This window comes from Cyprinodon tularosa, unplaced genomic scaffold, assembly GCF_016077235.1.
Source record: "Cyprinodon tularosa strain WSP-4 unplaced genomic scaffold, ASM1607723v1 ctg270, whole genome shotgun sequence".
Classification (NCBI taxonomy): Eukaryota; Metazoa; Chordata; class Actinopteri; order Cyprinodontiformes; family Cyprinodontidae; genus Cyprinodon; species Cyprinodon tularosa.
Window position 1 is genome coordinate 1667217 of NW_024038975.1, and position 15406 is coordinate 1682622.

A 15406-nucleotide genomic window follows, 5' to 3' on the forward strand; every position below is an offset into this window, starting at 1 on the left:
TTGGGAAATAATGGAGCTCTGTATTTTGAATCCAGTGAGCATCCTACTGTTTGCAAATGGAAAATTACAAATGCGTAAACAAACCAAACTTAAAAGTACAAAATAATAAAATCCTATGGAGCAGAAAAAATGGTGTATATAAAATACAGAAACATATGCAAAGACAAAAAAGTTGTAAACATAGAAAATACACAAAAAACAAAACCTATAAAAGGCCACAAAGCAAATGCAAAGAATAAAAATGCTGCATTCAAAGAAGCCAGATTTATTTACACCATGTACAAAACATATGAAGAGTAGCGGTTAGAGCATTATCTTAAAGACGGGGCAAACATTTAACAAATTCAGACAAGAAAAAACAGACAATTTTCCCCTAGGGTCTATTCTATTCTATTCTATTCTAGTCAGCCGTTGTCATTCGGGGTGAGATACAAATCCATCTTTTTTTTAAAGAAAAACTTTTATAGCAACTAGCTGTTGAAATGTAAAAAATATTGGCAGCTGTTTTACCTCATTGCTTTGTTGCAGCTGCATTTGACTGCTATAGTTACCGAAAAGTGCGGTCGCATTATGGTCCCGCCTCCTGCGCTGTGATTGGTATGATCTGTTTTAGACCAGAGAATATATTTTTGAAAAAGCTGTCATCTTGCTCCACACATTTGCCCACCAAATCAGATCTCTTTAAAAGATAACAGCCACATGTTATAAAATAAAATAGGAAAACAAACAACTTTTCTCTTCCCTCCAACTTTCCTCTAGGCTTCCCATTGGCTTCAATAGTGTCTATATGGTGCATCTGATGCAGTCAACTCTCCTAGAGGTGGGGAGATTTATTTTGCTTCTTATAGCAGCATATTTGCCTTTGCAATCGTTTTATAGTTTATTTTAGGTTTTTGGTGAGGTTCAGTTTTTTGTTAAACAATTTTTCAAATGCAGCATTTTCTGTTGCTTTTGTTTCTTGTGTTTGCAGCACATTTAGCCAAATCCAACACTTTCATCTGTCAACTAAAATAACACTACAGGGATATATTAATAAATGTTACGCAGTATTTTGTATGGCAGTGCTTTGATACCAACAAGTTGTCGAGGTGCAAAAAAAAGGATATTTATATTTATACTTACACAATGATGATTTTATATGCAAGATAGCCAAGTAATTCTAGCTTTCTAAGACACTTTAGGGGCTATTCTGTTAGTTTTTCTGACTCAGAAATTGTGAATTTTAACTTCCAAGGACATGTTGAGTAAAGCATTCCAAAGGCTCACTGCAGTACCTCAATATATGTATTTTTAAATTCTCTGTCATTATGTTGTTGACTTATTGATTTGCTGCTGTGTTTGGGATCGATGTCCTGTCGCTGACCCATTTTTAACCAAGCTTAGCTTTCAAACAGATGGCCACACCAACAGATGGGGTATGTAAGCGCTCTTGGTAGACTCTGAACAAGTAAGCCACAAACAGCTGTTTTCTTTTGTTTTGAGATAATCCAGTTATTAGCAGCAGTGGCTGCTACTTCTTAATGATTATTTACATACTGCTTCTGTTCATATATACATTTGTTGATACAATGTATTAATATCTCATATAATAAAGCCTAAAAAGATACATTTTTTAAACTCTTTTTACTGTTTTATTTGAATAATTTACCAATACCATGCAGATGCTCTTCTTTAGGTGAGATTGCAGCTTTTTTAACTCCTAAACAGTCATTAGATATCTACAAACATATCAGCAATTTGCAAATGCATGATCTTATCAGTAATGATAGTGTGGTTTCACTGACTTTCAATTGAAGTGACCTTTCTTTTCACCACGAAAGCCCCTATTTTATTAATTTGTCAATTTCTGCCTCTACTTATCAACTAATGTATACATGAAAAAAAACAAAAACAAAGTCATCAAAATATGTCAGCATGTTTTTGGCATCTGATTGACACAGATCATTAAAAAGGTGGCAGCATGTTGCTGTGACACTGCGTGACGTGGGCCAGAGAAAAGTCACAATAAACAGCAAACAGAAAACTACTAATTGTGTGCTGCCACACTCTCAAATGTTAAAGGAATGCAAATCACATGCAAAATGTCACAACTCAAAGGTCACACAGTATTTTGATGCACACTTGCAACTAAACCACATACAGCCTACAGAGCATCTAGTCACGCTTTTTTGGTATTCAAATGTCTACTGCCATTTCAATATGAGCATCCCCTGCATGCTGCAGATGTTGTACTTCCTGTGTGGGCAAGGCTGAAACTGAGTATTTGCCTTAGTCAGGGTGTGAAAGCAGCAAGGTTTTCTTGCAAAAAATGTTCAACGATATATTTTGGGAATTTACTCATTTAATTTGGGAATCCTGGATCTGCATATAATTTATCAAACAGTTAAGAAAAAAATGTGTTTGTGAGGAAAATGTATTCCTTTAGCCTTTTCCAGATTTTTTTTAATATTCAGCTGTTTACCCATATTTGGAAAAAGAATTCTCCTTCTAGGTTTGAGAGAAACATGCAACATTAACGCTCACTGTCCGATTGGGTCTTATCAGCTACTTCCAACCCTTCCCCCAAACCTTGCATCCCCTATGATGTGTTTACACAACAATACAGCAAATCTTATATTTCCTGTTTACGCTAGTAGATGCACCATTTACGTTACTGGTGATGTAATACATTTATCAACATTTTGATTATTGGCAGGTCAGTGGTGAAACTACACACACATGTTAGCCAGCTAAGATAAAGGTTGCTTTTCAATCTGTAAGACAAGTCTAGATAACTACTACAGCCACCGATTAGAAAATCCAAAATCATAAAAGAAAATATATTACCTGGTTCAAATATACTGTATCTATGTTCCAAATGGCATAGATTATTATACTCTACAAATGTAAACCTAATTTTAATTATCAGTATGGAAATACAAAACTATTTAAAAAAAAGAATTTAACCCAAATCTTTCTTTAGGTACAAAGTCCTCCAGATCATGTTCACACTTCCTTTCTTCCTCACACAAACAAACCTCTCATAATAACCTCAGTGCAGTCACCGTCTCCCTGCCCTCTGCTCTGTTTGATTATAATCAAAACTAACTGCTAATGTCGAGCTCTAACAGTTGGTATCAATGTCAAATATGTTGACCTACTTCTTTTAAATTGACAAATAATAACAGTGTTGGCTTGCCTGCTATCAGAGGCCACCAGAATATCTGCAGGAAATTGCAAGAAACACTCGAGCACTGCTGGTTTCTCTAAAACAGCAGCAACAACAGTGGTGATTATTGCTTCACATGTGGAAAGCAGATTCAAAGAAAAGAGACATAGTGTCTCTACTTTCCACATTTATGACCTTTAAGCTAAAAGGGGTAAACAAAGGTCACCTCAGAGTGGTATTTCAACCTCTTCCTTAAATTCAGCGGACTGACAGTTAGCAGAAGGCGTATGACAGGAGGTAATGAGTCACGAATGTGACCTGAGAACTTTCTGTTTGCAACACGTTGATATATAGCGGTCGTGTGTTCTTTTATGTATCTACCATCCAGACCTGTTAAAATGTGAGTACTAGCAGGAACTAATGTTTCAAAGAGGAGGAAGGAGGGGGAATCCCTTAAACCAGAGATCAAACATCTATTTTCTTTAATTAGGTTGAGGTTATTGTGTCTTGTTAGCTAATCAAATAAAGTCCAGTGTCCTCTGGCTGCAACTTGAAAACTATACTTTAAAAGTATGTTTACCCATAGAAAAGCGATCCACTCAGTGAGATTGCTCTAGTTTTATACACAGCTGTTAAATATTTTATGCGTTTTCCTAATGGGATCAAATAAACCGTCCTTTCAAAGATGTCTCCCTGAAAACTAAACTGACTCATGTCTGATTTATCTAAATTTGAGGTGTGATCCATGCTCCGAGAATTTAATTGATCTTGGGTTTGTGTTTTTTTAGAAACACTCAGTAGTTTTCAGTTGCTATTATTTGAGACACCTTAAGTCTGGAATTTCAATCGTTACTGTAGAAAACATTCAATCTGCTAAAACCTTTTCAGATTCTTTTCATATAGACGTGCAAATTTCAATAGATTTATTGTGGTTTTATGTGATAGGCTGCCCACTAAGGCCAACATAATGTTTATTTAATGAAATGAAAACAACTTTTTTTTTCATATAAATAAATCTGTAAGAATGTTTCAAATCTATATTAATGCCCACTAAGTTTACTTTATGACACCATCTTTCTATATTTAGAGGATAACATTTATAAACATTTGTTTTTGCAAAATTGCTCAATTTAGTAAAGAAAAGAGATGTTTCACAGTGAGGATGTTGTGTCAAGTTGTATGTGCAGAGTGGGCTTTCAAATACACACCTCGTTTTGGGAGCAGGATACTTAATCTTATGTAGGGGAGGACTGCGACTAACAATCAGCTTGCCAATCAATAAATCTGTAGGTTATTCTTTTAGATGAATTAATAAATAATCAGATTGCAAAAGGTTCCTTAGAGAAATTTTTTTTTTCTTTACAGAATTCAAACCAGGTGAAACTAAAACTTTTCTACTTGAGGAGTTTTGGATAAATCATATTGACAGTAGAAAAGTTGTTTTTTTTTTTATCTTAAATGCAAAACATTTATAGAATTTTTTTTTTTTACAATTTTGATATAATTAATTGGTCACTCTGTCAGCTAATAGCATGTTTTAGAGTCTTTATACTCTTTTAATGATTAACCGATTACTAAATTAGTTGACCATTATTTCAATAATTAATAAATCACGATTAATCTTAATAATTGTTTCAGCCCTAATTAAGGTCTTCAAAGTAAAGGCATACTAGACTTTTAAGATTTTAATTTATAAATAAAATACATGCTTCACACTTTCTGTGAGTCTATGTAAAATTATTTTAGATGTGACAAGTCCACTGGATTGTTTTTTTTAAGTTTTTTGAAATGACTATGACCTTGATGACTGAGAATCTTATCCAGCATAAATATGAGAAGGTTTGAAGTGTTTGAACATTTCTACAGATACAGAATGAAGCGCTATTTTAGAGCTGATAGATTATGCGCTCATCACTGGGGGGAAGTAAAGCAGAAGGCAACTTCCTCTTACATATTGCAGGGGTTGTTTTTTTTAGGTTCTGCTTCTGCATCAGACTTTTTCCATACATTAAAACAATTTGTAGAATGGAAAAGAATAGAGTGGTAAGTTCTGTAAATTTTGTAGTGATTTGTCATTTTCAATTATCCCTACAGGGCCATTATACAAAGCCGGTTTCATGAACGTGTGGTAAGTGTGATATTTGTTGGCTTCAATGACATGTTTCAGATGGACACTGGAAAACCGGATATTAGATGTTTGAGAAAGAAAATGAAATATATTTGGCATGAGGAAATTCTGTCTTCAAAAAACTAAAAACAAACTGATATACTTGAAAAACAGTGGCTGGTGTTTCGACAATGAAACATTTGAGTTTTTACTTTAAGTTTGTTTGATTTTTTTAAGCAAAGGTTTGGTAGCCTAATGATTTTTTTTACTGATAAACATCATAAATTAAGCAATTGATTTTGTTTGCTCTGGAAAACAAACAGCTTTGATTATTTTTTTGTTGTTGTTTTAGTATCCTCATGAAAAACCTTACAATTTAGTAAGAATCTGTCATTCTGTTAAAGGTTTAGTGAAGGATGTTCTTTTTCCAGGTGGATTATCAAAATAGGAAGGAACAGGGTTGTGCATGTGCATTTTATCTTCTTTTTAAAGCAGGGAGGGCGGGTCTTGTGTGAAAATCCTCCACTATACCTTTAAGTAAATATTTAAAATAGATATAGAAACATTAATTTGAAAAGTGTTGAATACTATAATCTTTCTAGAAACCATGCAGAAGTAGCAAGCCTTTATGAAATCCTTGCATGCAGCCAAGCTGGTTATTCTCTCCAATTAAGTTAAACTAAATATTTCACCCAAATTCTAAGATTTATGAAATTTTATCTTTTAACAAAATCGTTTCCCATTTTTGTAAGTAATGTAATACAAACCTATGAAATAAACCTTACATAAATCATATTTATTAGCTTAACATAGCTTATTTATTTAAGTTACATAATTGTATATTTTTAGAATTAATAATGTTTACCTACATTAAAATTAAAAATTTGTTTTTATATGAAATCCATAAAATTTATTGTTTGAATTACATAATAATGTAGTAACTAAATAGGTATACTATATTAAAACTAAATACATAAATCTGATGATTATGTTTTTTCAAATAAAAAAAGCTTCATTTTACAAATTAATTTGCATCGTTCAATGGAATTTATTTATGTTATAAAGTTACATAAATCTTAAAATTTGGGTGAAGTGTTTATGTGAGTGTAGAAAAGAATCTGCAGTAAGCTTAATGTATAACTAGGCCTATTTCCACAGAACAAGACTCGGGACTTGATGATAAAAATATAGACTTAAATATTCTTAAATATGTTTGAAATTCAGGTTTTATGGATTCACATCTAATCAGAAAGTGAACATCCCGACCATAACCCTATTTCAGCAGCAAACTGCTCTAAATAATAGCATCGCTGGGAGGAGCAAGAAATGGGCTTCTGTAAAAATTTGCTTGTCAGATACATTCAGCTGGTTATTATTCTCTGATTGTATACCTTTCTCGCCTAAGTTAACACAAGAGGGAACATCTAGAGTCTGTCCTGTAGAAACTCCAACTAGGGCAAACTAGGAATGGGGATTCAGTGATGGCAAACACATAAACTTGACCGTACTTGTTTAAAATATCCTGAAATTATCCACTAACTGAGTGATATATGCTGTACCCAAGCATGTACTGCAGTGATGAGGATTTAAATGGAAAAATAATTTATTTAAAATCTAAGAGTACTTGAACAATAAAAGTATAATGCTGCTGCTTTCACTAACTTCTATTACAATATTTATTCTAAAAAATTCTGTTTGTCTTACTCTGATATTTGGACCCTTCATGAACTGTGTTTAAAGTAAATCTTAAACAAATCTCTTTTATCTATTTATTCAATTCTGTTTAGGGCAGCTTATTCATATAGTGCATATTTAGAGCAAATGTTGTTTAAAGATCCTTTACAAAAAATAAAAATATAATATGATATATACCCTATACAAATACGTACATATATATCAGTGACATAATCTAAACACAATGTATTCCTAGTTCTTAAATAATGCAGATAAATTCAGTTTCTTATTTCAAATGTTTCAAAGTTTTCTATAAGAACTCTGTGATACGGTAACTATATCAAGGCACTGATAAAGCATTAACTAATCCAAATGAAGGAAATAAGATCTGAACAATCAATGCAGTCTTTGAAGCGTTGCTAATCTAACTAAGATCAGACAGTTTTGGGAAATCTTGTGGCCTTTAGGCTTAAAGCTGTTTCACAGATGACAGGAAAGCATTAATGTTCTCAATTACATGACAGAGTTCTCAGAAAGAAACAGAATGTAAAAGGATGAGGAGACAGAGAACAAATGTTTAGCTGTTAGATGATTTTAAATGTCTTTGGGGAAACAAATTAATAAACATGCAAGGTTTTAATTGAGAGATGTGTAGCGGAGTTTGGAAAAACAAAAATGCGGATTTTCTCTGAACAAAAACTGGAGGAATTAGAATCATGAACCCTGAACCATGTGTCATACTTTATCTATGGTGCTGTCTGCAAATCAAAATGTTGCTGAGAAGATTAGAAATATAAAGATATGACAGGTTTTCACAGTCCTTTATCAAATCATCCTTTCAGTAAGTTGTCAAAATTAATATCACAGGGTTTATATCGTACTTTTCTCTGGCTCTTTAGGCACAGAGTAACATTTTTCTCTCCTTCCTCACCTATTGGTCAGTAAGCTGAAATTACACTAACACATTTTTCCTTCTTTAAAAAGAGGAAATAATGTTACCGCTCTGTGGAATCTAGGGAATAAAAACAGAATATATTAACAACTAAGATTTGGAAACTCTATGTTGTTTAAAAGGCAGTCCTGGTAATTAACCTGCTAATATTGCTCTTTTATACGGTAAGTCTGTTTCTATGTAGAGAGGAAAACACTCAGAAACAAGCTAAATTTGGTGGGTTTCTATTTTATTTGTTTCTTACTTACTTAGATATTGCTTTTGAAAATGGCAATATTGTCCAGAATTGAACTATTGATATCTTAAATACATTTGGCAGTATTTAAAATAATATACTATCATGATCTTGGCGCTGATAGCTGGCTTAATTGCTCATTTCATTTACCTGTCTAACTCTACCCAGTTTCTCATTGTTGCTCATCTGATCCACCTGCTCCTGCCTCTATTTAAGCTGATTGGTCCCAATCATCAGTGCCAGATTATTCTTGAGTCTTTGGTGTTGAGAGTTCTCTAGCGTTTCTAATGGTGTTCTGATTGCCTGATCCTGACCTGTTTGTGTATTTGGACCTTTGAGCCTGCCTGTCACTGTCTGATCTGTTTGCCTGACCTGTCTTCCAATTTGGTTGTACTCTTCTTGTGGACTGTACCTGATTCTGACTTCCACCTGGATTATCCTGCCTTCCTTCATCTGCTTTGAACTGACCTCCTGACAGTTCTGCAGCCTTCAAGGCTTCAGCGTTTGGAACTCTCTGGCAGCGTAGGCTGGGTTGTCAGCCGACTGGCTGGATCCTATCTCATTCTCTGGGCACAGACTGAACTGTAAAACCTTGTTAGTGACTCACACATTCATAATCATCCTCAGTCAAATTATCGTGGTCACTAACCTGTGTTTCTCTCCTATAGAGGTTCCTACCTTTTACGGCCTAGCCTTTGAGTTATCCCGCTGTATGTCTTGCCTTGAATTCTGGGTGCCTCTGTTCTAAGTCATGAGAATTATCTTTTAAAAGAATGTTTTTTGCTATTAACATTAAACTTTTGCATCTGTGCTCAAGTGAATTTCAATGCTGGGTCTCTATATAGGGTTAAAATTACTTAAGAAAAAAAATGTAACTTCTTTCATACTGGGTTTTCTGACAATATCATAACTTTAGACTTGGATTTACTTGATCTCGCGAACAATTTGACTTTGTCACAGATTCATTTTAAAGTAGGAGTGTATGTATACATATGATTATAAACAAAGCATGCAGAGTCCATGACCTCCACCCATTTGTCCTCTTGTTTCATTTGCTTCTTTTGCAAACCCCTGCAGTCCATGAAAAGCTCCTTTGTGTGATCATTTGGTGTCATTGTGTCCTGCGCAGCACAGTGGTACCATTCTTGTTTGGCAATTAAGGGTGATCTGTCTATGCTTGTTGTCATTGGCAGGCAGGGGCTGTCCTCGTGAGGTTGTGCGTCAAGCTATCATCCAGGAGGTTCAGCAAAAAATCTCCCCTCAAACGAAGTGTTTTAGTGGCCAGGGATTCTCAGTCCCTCTCCACACCACAGCATACAATTAACACAGATGTTAGGCCATACATTCTGAATCTTGGAGACAATTTGCATGACAGGAAGTTGCATACTCGAGTTTAAAATGGAGTCATGGAAGGTTTCAACATTATATGATGGCTGATACATTTTCATGCTCCTAAACAGCTTTTCCGCAAGAAACAAACTGATTTCTCTAACATAAATTATTTCCCCATTATGATGGTAATGGTTATGCATGATGATAGGTTGTCAATGGTAACAGATGATTGGTAACTATTGTTACAGTAAACACATTTGCTGTCTTTTTCTCCCCTATTGTAATTCTCAGAAATCAGATATTATTCTGGCACTTATAGGAATAGTGTTATAAAATATTAATATAAATAAAAGTCAGTGTTTATCCTTAGTTACAGTGCTGGAAGAAGCAATAAACAGGTGCAGATGAGAGGGAGAAGGATCAAAGATGCTGCATATTTATCTATATTAGGGATATATCTCAGGTGTTTGGCACTTGGAGGGTTTGAGCAGAATAAGCTAAGTCCTCTACCTTCGTGCATTTTAAATCTTAGTTATTAAAAGTGACTGTTTAAATTTAAGGCTCTTACTTACTATGCACTTTCTAATAAAACAGCAATTATTTGTGTGGGATAAACAAAGGATAAAAAAAATGTTGGTCACCAACTAGATCAATTAAATAACACTGAAATAATACATTTAGGGTTTAAAAAATAAAAGTAAAGTGAGGGCTTACACTAGAGTCTACGTCTCACTTGATTTCTGTTTATTATAGAAATGAATACTACCATTTTCTGAAGAAGTAAAAAAAAAATAAGATATTAAAACTGACTGGCATTGATGGATGCTACAACTTCACTAATCTTTAGAGAGATAACCAATGCATGTCATATGCTAATAATCTGACAGTGGCAGTGGCACAGATGTGATAATGGACGACACAACTATTTAAAGATTATGGAAAATGGAAAGTGATGTTATAAACAAAAGGTCCAGGAGACGTTGAATAATAAAACTTAATTGAATAGTGCCTTTTGTCTTAGATTGTCTAGAGGTAAGAAGTTCTAGAGGAGAGGGTGCTGAATATCTGAAGATTGGGGAATTTCTAATGTCCTCTTTGTGGATGTGACTCTGGAATAAGAATAAAAGAGAGACCAGGACAAGAAAGCAATGTCTGGAAATCTGGATGCAGCTCGGGAAGATCAGGGACCGCCAAAGGTCTGGAAAACAAAGAGCAAGAGCTAGAGTTAAGAAACTAGTGGGGAGACATAAATCCTCAACAACCAGGGTGCCAGTTTATCACATAGCCACGATAACAGCCTGGCAGCTTCTCTAGCCTCAGCCAACCTGTTGAACAGTTCCCCTGATGTGCCCGATGACATGCGGCTGCAGGATATTAAGCCTTCCAGCTGTACTTGCTTCAGATGGGCAGACAATCACACCTAACCACCCCCACCTCTCACACACACACGTCTGTTTACCCGCAGATACAACTGTCTATATATCAATGGCACCAATGTTTTTATTTTATTTTATTTTTTTATTTTATTGTTCTTATACCTTTATTTTTAAAGGCAAGTCATTAAGAACAAGTTCTTATTTACAATGGCGGCCTTACAGGTGGAGTAACCACTTAGGAAAAAGGAAGTGGGGCTAAAATAAATACACTACATTAGTAAAACATACATACATAAAATACAATTTCAAACACAAAAAACAACCCAAAAAGGAATATGGAAAGAAGCATCTGCAAGTGTCGTTGAACAAGGATAATATAATTGTTTTTAGGATGAAATTGAAATGAGTCTATCCAGTTTAAGAATATTTTGCAGAGCGTTCCAGTCACGAGCAGCAGCAGATTGAAAAGAAGCAAGACCATCAGTGTTGGTTTTGACAGGCTTTGGCTGCTGACCTAAATTAGGTGGTGAGCGGCCGAAAAAAGGTCTTCTAAATGAAGATGAACCAGTGAATTTTGCGTCGATTGTGAAGGGAGGGCCAGTTGACAGATGAATACAGAGCACAGTGGTGTGTATTGACTGTCAAGTTTTGATAGAGTGGACTTGCAACCAACCTTATATATAGTTACTCAATAATCAAAAATGGGTAGAATGGTCATTTGGATAAGACTAAGTTTGGCAGAAGTGGTGAAGGAAGAGCGGTTTCTGTAAAGGAAGCTAAGCTTAGCCTTGACTTTAGATTGCAGCTTTGAAATTTCGATGGAGAAAGAAAGTGAAATTTTATAAGTATTTATATGCAGTGGCTTGTTCAGAAAACCCTCTTACAGGTGGAGATGTTGAAGTAAAATATGAACATCCATCACAAGGAAGCCAACCCTTATTGACTGTAAGGGGAACTCATTGAAAACACATGGCAACCCTAAAACTATATAAAAAGATTCATAGTAATGATTGGATATAATCTGACGATGTCCTGGCAAATTGTAGTGATTATAGAACAGTGGAGATGGAGACAGAAAGCATTGAGAATGGGTAAAGCTTTTAGGTCAAAACAGCTATATATTCTGCATTCAACTATTGGATAACAGCCGTCTATACAATAAAACTCAATAAAAGAAAAGGGATGAAAAATTTATAAGAGATAATTTTTACTCAATATAATGTATTTCAGTTGTAGTAATATTGCAAGGTAGAACTGTTTAGATTAGCTCAACCATCCTTCTTGGTTTCTCTGACTCCACCTTTCTTGTTTCATGTATGTGAGATTAATTTTAATCAGTGTTTCCTGCTATAGCTGCAGACAAGGAAAGTTTGATATGAAATGTGACTGCAACATATCTTATTAATATGTTAAAAAATAAAAAAGATGAGGAATGGTGCAAAGAATTATAAAAAAATATTGCACATGACAAATCTTTACAGTTCTGCTGCTGTTTTTGTCCTTTTGTTCTCTGTTGTCACTTTTATCTGTTCCTGATTTCCGATGTTTGATTGCAGGACATTGAGACAGTTCCATCTTGCTTTAGGTTCTGAGCCAGATAAAAAAATCCCTGGATACTCTTTGTCTAATCAGTATTTTTCTATCCCACATCACCACGTGCTTAGAAGTGATAGTTGGGTTTCTCACTTTAATACTGAGAGTTAGGCCTGGATCTGTTGTGTTTGCCTGCGGTGACTTCTGTTATTAAATGGTTTCTGGTTTATAAGCCCAAAGAGTAGACTTACTTGTGAGTGCTCTCGTCCCTCCATTCCCTCTAAAGGTGTTGACTGTCAGTGTTTAAAACCAAACTGAGCCAAATCAGCTTTTGCTGCTATTAGCAGATACCTGTCATCTTCAAATACACTGCTGTACCAGCTGTCCTGTCTGTTGAAATGTAGCATGAAAAGCTATTTTAAACTCACAATATACTGAAAATCTGTAGTTATCCTGTGGTGTATACAACTGAAAGGATAAATTATTGATCATTCTCTATTACAAAAAAGCATGCAGATTTCAGCAATAAAAAAAAAAAAAAAAAAAAAAAAAAAAATATATATATATATATATATATATAATCAATACAATTAATAATTTAATGTATTGTGAAAAAAATACTAAGATTGTTCTTGGTAATCAATAATAGATTCAATTAAACCAACAAATATATTGATAAAAAAAAAAGGGAAACAAAATAATTTTGGTGCACAGGCTAAAGGGTGATGCTTTATAGGATAACTATTCACAATACTAATTAGCTGGTAAAGTCTTATAGGTATCAGGTTATTTTTCTGTCTCTCTGGATCCTTATGAAACTTTCTTTGAGAGAATCCTAAAGATTAAAGAGAATGACAAAATCCACTGGGGTTATGTTTTCCATCTTTGATTACTTTCTTGTTACACCATGTCCTCTTTATTTTCCTCCTGCATTCATTCTTGTTAGAATAGTGTGACCAGTTTCATTAACTTTATCCTAAGTTCATTTTTGTGTTCTTGTTCATTGATATTTCTTTAACATTCCTTCCACCCTGCCCCTGTTAATCATCCTGTGTTTCTCTCAGCTCTCTCCCTTCATTGTTCTCAGCTGTTACTCATTTCCACCTAATAACCCTCACCTGCCTTATTCTGCATAGTTTCATTTCTCCTCATTGGTTCCTTCTGTTTTATGCCTGCCGCCCATCCTCCAGTACTGTAAATTTTTACCTTTTTTTCATAATAAAATCTTCATTCCTTGCTTCTTTTGCGTGGAATGGCATCCTGCTACAACCAAACATGAGGAAAAAGGGAAGGAGAATTCAAAGTCCAGCTTTCAGCACCCAAGCGTCTCAGCAGACCATGGAGGTGGTTTTTGACAGTTTTTTAACCTTCAACAAAGACATCAGCGCTGTCAGCAAAGCTGATTGTTTTAATCTAAATCTCTTAGGTTTTTGATCTGTCATTTCTAAATGGTCTGCAACATATCCAAAATGCGGCTGTGTGGTTGAGAACCAGCACATCATATATGTCACACAGCTACCAGCTATCAAGCTTTAAAAAGATTTAGATAATTTACTTTATTTAAATCTTTGAAGGGGTCTAAATCATTTTACCTCTCTAAACCTTTTTAAGTATACAGATCCCAGACATATGTAGAGACAATGCTTCTTGTTTTTTTTAAAAGTGAAGATATACGCAGTGGGACACAGAGCCTTTGCTGTTGCTGCTCCAACACTATGAGACAAAATGTCCCTTCACGTAATTAGCTTCCCAGTATTACACACTATTATTGCAATCAATAAAACAACTTGTACTTTCAGGCTTTTATATCCGAATGTTTTTGATTACTTTGTTTGTCTTTATTCTTACTAAGGTGTTTCTTTCTAAATGTAAAATTCTGTTTTTAATATGTTATTCAATTATTTGATATGTATAGCACTTTGGTCAACAGCTGTTTTAAATGTGTCATGACTCGGAATGTTTGACCCAGATCTCAAGCAGACAGACTGAGGTGATTTATAAAAATCAATTAATAACTGCTCAGGGATCTGTTCATGGTCAGCTTGGACTAGATGACTGAAACTTTAGTACAGTGAGAAACACAGGTTTGTGACTTCGTGACTCTGATGGAGAACGATAACGAGTATGTGAGTCACTAACTGGGTTTTAAGTTCAGTCCGAGCCCAGAGGAAGGAGTGGAAGCCAAAGGTGCCGCAGAGCAAACCAACAACCAGAAGCCAGCAGATGAGGAAGAGCAGAAGTATCTGGAAGGAGAAACCAAAGCCGGTGTTGATGAGGAAGCAGAAGTCCTGGCCATAAGGTCAGAGATCCGAAGAGGTACCGAAGGGAAATCCAAGCTGGGTCGGAAGACAGATCCAAAGATGTTAGCAGGAAGAATACAATGGAAGTCCGAAGACAGGTCAGGCAAAACAGATCAGAACTGGGGCAGGCAAACTCCAAAGTCCAGGAGCAGAAACTAGTCAGGATCAGGCAATCAGAATAACACACTGGGTACGGTAGAGAACCCAAGCAGTTTAAATAGGAACTAAAACAGTTGGACCAGATGAATGGTAATGAAAACTGGGTGGAATTAAGCAGGTGGATGAACTAAACCAATAATTCAGTCATCAGTACCAAGATCATGACAAAATGAGCTTTAGAAGTAAAATTGACTTAAACTGACTATTACTGCAAAAAACAAAAGTTGAGTCTAATTATAATCAAAAAATTAATTAAGCAAATATCTCTGGACCACCTGGACGTTAATATATTATGCCCCAGATCCCCAATAGACAAACATTTGGACTGTGGTTGGAAATCAGGAAGGTTTCATCAAGGAAATCATCTTGGATTGTTGCTCACACAGCCCACACTCTCATATTTACACTGGGTTTTGTCCGAACTTTGTCAAAATAGGTGCTTTTTTCACGTGGAGATCATCCAGACTGGGAGGTTGTCAGATCTGGCAGAGGTTTTTTGGGATGTTTTGATAGCTTCCCTCTTTTATTTGAGAACTGGATTGGACACAACAGAAAAATATGGCTAAAATATGCCTAACACACATTCGAAG